Genomic DNA, 6000 nt, shown 5'->3' with positions numbered 1-6000 from the left:
TTCTACTCATAATCCTTCTCATTATATTTCTTTGAGTTATCATTATCTTTTTCCTTCCTATTATTCTTGTTTTTCTTCCTTGTCCTCTGTTTCTATTCCTAAGAGTACAAGTGATGCATTTGCCCATCCAAGATGATAACAAGCTATGCTAGACAAGATGTGTGCATTACAGAATAGTGGAACTTGGGACTTTGTTCCTTTACCACTAGGGAAGTTAGTCGTTGATTGTCAATAGGTGTATACAATAAAGGTTGGTCTAGACGACAAGGTTGACTAGCTTAAGACTCGTCTCGTCGCCAAAGGCTGTACTCAAGTATTTGGATTGGGTTATGGAGAAACTTTTTCTCCAGTAGTTAAAATTCCTTATGTGCAATTGTTCCTATCCATTGCTATCATTCGTCATTGACCTCTCAATTAGTTGGATATTAAGAATGCCTTTTTACATGATGATCTGCTCAAGGAGGTCTACATGGAGCAACCTCCTTACTTTATTGCTCATGGGCAGTCTTCTGGTCTTCTATGTCAACTATGGAAATCTTTATATAGCCTCAAGCAATCATCCATAATATGGTACAGAGGATTTAGTACTATGATTTAACAGTTTGGCTTGACTCGGAGTGAGGTTGACTATTTTGTCTTCTATCGTCACTCACCTACTAGTTGCATCTATTTGGTTGTTTATGTTGATGACTGTTAAATATATGTAAATATATTACTTATGAAAGTAGTATTTGTTAAATATATTTAAATGTAGGTTTAATTATGTTTTTGGTTCTTATAAATATAAGCCTTTTTGGATTAGTCCCTACAAATATTTTTGTTAGGAAGTGGTCCTTCTAAAGTTGGTAATTTAGAAATTAGTTCCTGTCGTTAACTCCCTCTCTGTTAAGTGCTGAGCTGGCTGACGGAGATTTAGCTCAGCACTCACGTGGCGCCACATGGCCATCTTGAAGTCCAATCACAGCCTACGTGGCCTTCTTCCTCCAATGCCCACACTTCCATTCTCGTCCACACCACCCCCTCTCCCTCTCCAACCCACCTCATCCCACTATAACTCCCACGCCTCCCCATTACCTACTCCATCATTTGTTCGTAACTCAAAGAAACAACAAAGGACACAACTAAACTTTAGCCTTAAGAGTGGAGGTAGGGGTTGGGCTAAGGAAAGTGGAAGTTTGAAGTGGGTTAGAGGTGGGGTTGTTAATGCTATTGAGGGAGAAAAGTTTGAGGAGGAAGAAGAATCTTTTTTTGCAAATATATAAAACTGTTTATGGACTTTTTTGCAAATATTTATTTTAATTAATAAAAAATAATCAATGACATGGCATGCTACGTAGACTGTGACTAGGCTTCAAGGTGGCCACGTGGAGTGCTGACAAAAATACCAACTTTAGAAGGACTAATTCCTAAATTACAACTTTAGAATGACCACTTTCTAACAAAAATATTTGTTGGGACTAATAACAAAAAAGTCTATATTTATAGGGACCAAAAACATAATTAAGCCTTAAATATATTATTTAGGGAAAAAGTATCCATGTAATTATAGTAATTAGGTAACCATATATTTGTCCTAAATTTTGTAGCTATGATTACGATTCTTGTTATCAATATAAACATACATCGCATGGTGTAGTTGAGACATACGAAATTCGTCTCATGCCTTCTTATTTTCTCTCATCTTAACATGATATCAAGAGCCTAACAAGGAGCAAATCTTAATTCATTCTTTCCTTGTGGGCCCATTGCTCATAGGTGTAATTTTTTTAGAAACCGTGTGTGTCTCCATTTTCTGTTTCTTTTCCTGGCCGCATTGTTCAGTCTCCGGGGACTTTTTCAATTGTATTGTTCACTCGTTGGATACTTTTCTGGCTGCTACTGTTAATTTGCCCTTGAATTTTTTGGCAGCACTATTCACACCACTAATGACTTTTTGACGTGTTTACCTTGTTTTACCACTGCTTGGTTATGTTTTCCTTTCTGCTAAATTTACCCATGGCGATTCCTGCTCCTCTTGAACCTACTTTGAAGCCTGCTTCTACTGAGTCTGCTTCCACTCACAATATCCCACCAGCACTCTTCAACGATTTCCTTAGTTGGTATGAGGATCGCCAGGCCTCTGGTTCCATTGCTTCCGTTGTGTACATGGGTAATTCTTTTGTTAGTAATTCTCATTCTCCATCTCTTGGTCCATGGGTATTTGATTCAGGTGCCACTAATCATAATACCGATAACAAATCTCTCTTTTCCTCCCTCTCTACATATGGGTACTTACTTTCTGTTACTATAGCCAATAGGATAGGTCTCAAACACAAGCTCAAGGTGCTGGCACTTTCTCTTCTTCTTCCATCATTTTCTATTGACAATGTCTTATATGTTCATGTGTCTCCTTTTAATCTTTTATCTATGAGTTGACTCACTCGCACACTTAATTATGTTGTCTTATTTACTAAAGATTCTATTTTTCTCTAGGACCTAACGACGGGGCAGATGATTGGCACTTGCTGTGAGTCACACGGTCACTATCAACTCCAATCCCTCACACATGCTGGTTTGGCGATGGATTCCCCTCTTCTTTCGCATGCTAGGTTAGGACATCGGAATCTTCATAAACTAACTATTGGTGCCAAGTCTTTCTCAGTTATCTACACTTTCTTGTGAGTCGTGTCAACTAGGAAAACATGTCCGTAGTTCCTTTTCGAGCAGTGAAAATAAGCAAGCCACATCTCCTTTTAGTTTGGTTCATTCTGATGTTTGAAGTCTTAGTCTTATTGTTTTTACTTTAAGTTTTAGGTATTTTGTTACTTTCATTGATGATTGTTCTTGTTTCACATGGTTATTTTTAATGAAAGATTGTTCTGAATTACTTTCTATTTTTTAAAGTTTTTTTAATGAAATTAAAGTTCAATTTAGTCTTCTAATTTGCACTTTGCGTAGTAATAATGCTAAGAAGTACTTATCACATTCTTTTCAAAATTTCATAGCATCTAATGGCATACTTCATCAAACTTGAAATTACAGAATGGGGTTGTTGAAAGAGAAAAAAGACACCTTGTTGAAATTACTCACACTTTACTCTTACATAGTTGTGTCCCACATCGATTTTGAGGAGATGTCGTCTTGACAACTTGTTACTTCATTAATCGGTTGCCTTCTTCTATTCTCCATAACCAGGTACCACATTCTATCTTGTTTCCTAAACAACTTTTGTGTCATATACCTCCCCGTGTGTTTGAGTCCACATGCTTTGCCCATAATCTTAGTCCAAGTAATGACAAACTCTGTTCTCATACCCACAAATGTGTTTTTCTTGGTTATATTCATTCTCAAAAGGGTTATAAGTGTTACTCTCCAACTCTTAAATATTATTTAATATCTACTGATATTACTTTCTTTGAGTCTATTCTCTTTTCTAGTTCTTCTGCAGTGTTTGAGTTAGAACTAGAGTCTGTCATACCTTCACCACCAATTCTGGTTGTTTTCATCCACTAAAGGTCATACCTCCTCTTTATGACCCTTATCCATGTTCATTACAAGTATACCATCATTGGCCACTTTTGCCCACTGTTGACATACCATGTGACCCTTCACTGGTTCCAACACATGTGCTTCCTCTGACCCTATCACCTAACACTGATCTCTCTATTATATTTTGAAAAGGTATATGTTCTACTCGTAACCCTCTCCTCATTATGCTGCTTTATTATATCATCGTCTATCTTCTTCCCAATATATGTGTCTTTCTTCTTTGTCCTCTATTTTTGTTCCTAGGAATACAATAGAAGCTCTCTCACATCTCACTTGGCATCAAGCAATGCTTGATGAAATATGTGTGCTTAACAGCAGTGGCACTTGGGACCTCGTTCCTCTTCCTTCAGGTAAATTTGTTGTTGGTTGCAGGTGGATATACACTGTTAAAGTGGGCTTAATGATCAAGTGGATCGCCTTAAAGCTTGTCTTATGGCAAAAGGCTATACTCAGATCTTTGTCTTAGATTATGGTGATACATTCTCTCCAGTCGCTAAAACAACCTCTGTGACTTGATTTCGTCCATAGCTGTCATCCGCCATTGGAACCCTCATCAACTTGACATTAAGAATATATTCCTTCATGGCGATCTTGCTGAGGAAGTTTATATGGAACAACCTCCCTGATTTTGTTGCTAAGGGAGGGTCTTCAGGATTAGTTTATCGTCTTCGAAAGTCTTTGTATGGTCTTAAACACTCTCCAAGAGCTTGGTTTGGTAGATTCAGCATTGTTGTTCAACAGTTTGGAATGATTCAAAGTGAAGCTAATCAGTTAATTTTTTCACCACTCAGCCACAGGATGCATATACAGGTTGTGTATGTAGATGATCTTGTTATCATTAGCGATAACTGATGAACAAAAGATTTTTTGCGAATCCTCATCAAAATATAAACAAAAATTAATGTAATATTAGGGTACTAACCTAGGTCGTCTCCCATGAATCATTGGATGAGTAACCAAATATCAAACATGTATTCAGAAAGCAAGTAAAGAGGGGGGGGTTTTGTGATTTCAAGTTCAATATAAAGAGCAAGAAACAAAATTATAAAGTTCAATCAATAAAATGTAGTAACCCCTAGTTCATTCATGTAGACTCTATTCCTATTCCACTCAAGATTTAATACTCTTCTTCTCCTCCCAGAATTAGGTTAATTTAACAAGCGAAAATCAACCTTATGTTTCCATATGAATTAAGCAATTCAATGGACTCCAACCTCTCATCCTAAGATTACGCAACCTTAGAAATAAATCTAGAATTAAGCAATTCAAGTTTAGAATCTCATTAAAATGAATTAGGGTTAATTAAGCAATGTCCCCCTCATTCAACCATTAATTCAGTTCAAGATATTAGGAAGAAGAAATTCATGAAAGAAAATGAATTATATTAACATTCAAAGCCAAGGAATTCAAGAATCTATTTGAACTCACTAAAGATTACAATTACAAGAAAATTTAACCCTCCATGAGGATGGGTCTCACCATTACAAGATAAAAGGAAAGAGAAATCAATAATATCAAGATGAAAAATTAAAGAAAAGTGAAGAAGAAAATAGAATTCAAACCCTATGTTGGACCCTTGACTGTCACCCAAGGCCACCCTAGGCTCTCCAAAAGTATCCTAAAAGCCCTAAATATCTTAAGGAAAAGGTTCTACAAAAGTTCCCCTACCTTAAATGGTAAAAATCTATTTATAGTGAAGTGATCGTCATCCATAGTAGTTACTATGGTTTCATAGTAATGACACGCAGTACTTCCATAGTAGCTACTATGGTTTCATAGTGGTTAAGCTCAGGTCACCATGCTGTTGACCCTCTCTGGAGTGTCTACTCTGGGTTTATAGTAGTTACGCGCAAGACTAGGTGACTTTGGCCTTCTCTGGAGTGTTCACTTTAGAATCATAGTGATCACTTTGGTCTGCCCTTGAGTGTCTACTATAGAACCAAAGTAGCTACGCGCATCACCTCTTCAAACTAGGGTCTCTGTAATGTCTACTATGGAATCAGAGTGATCACTTTTATCTGCCCTTTTGGATCTAGCTTGCTGTAGTGTCCACTATGGAACCCAAAGTGGTCACTTTTAACTCAAACTTTCTCAAGTGCTAAAAATCTGTGGAATAAGTCTAGAAATTTCTGCACAATTATTCAAATGATCAAAATTGCAAATGATATATATGTAAATCAATGTAAATTAACCAAAAACTAAGAAACCTATGATATTTGACCAAAATGATGTTTTTATGTTATTTACACTTCCTAAATCTACTTTTTCTATTAAGGAATACTAAAAAGACAAGTAAAAAACCAATAAAATGTAAATTCATCAGTAACCATCATGGCATTACACAGTTGAAGAACCACTTATGTCACCATTTTTAGATAAATGACCTTGGAAAACTTTGATATTTCTTGGGAATAGAGGTGGCACAATCCAAACATAGTATTGTAATTTTCCAGCGGAAGTATGCATTGGATA

Source organism: Abrus precatorius, unplaced genomic scaffold (assembly GCF_003935025.1).
Source record: "Abrus precatorius isolate BTA unplaced genomic scaffold, Abrus_2018 Scaffold9, whole genome shotgun sequence".
Classification (NCBI taxonomy): Eukaryota; Viridiplantae; Streptophyta; class Magnoliopsida; order Fabales; family Fabaceae; genus Abrus; species Abrus precatorius.
The sequence above is the reverse complement of the archived record's forward strand: the minus strand, read 5'-3'. Positions refer to the sequence as shown.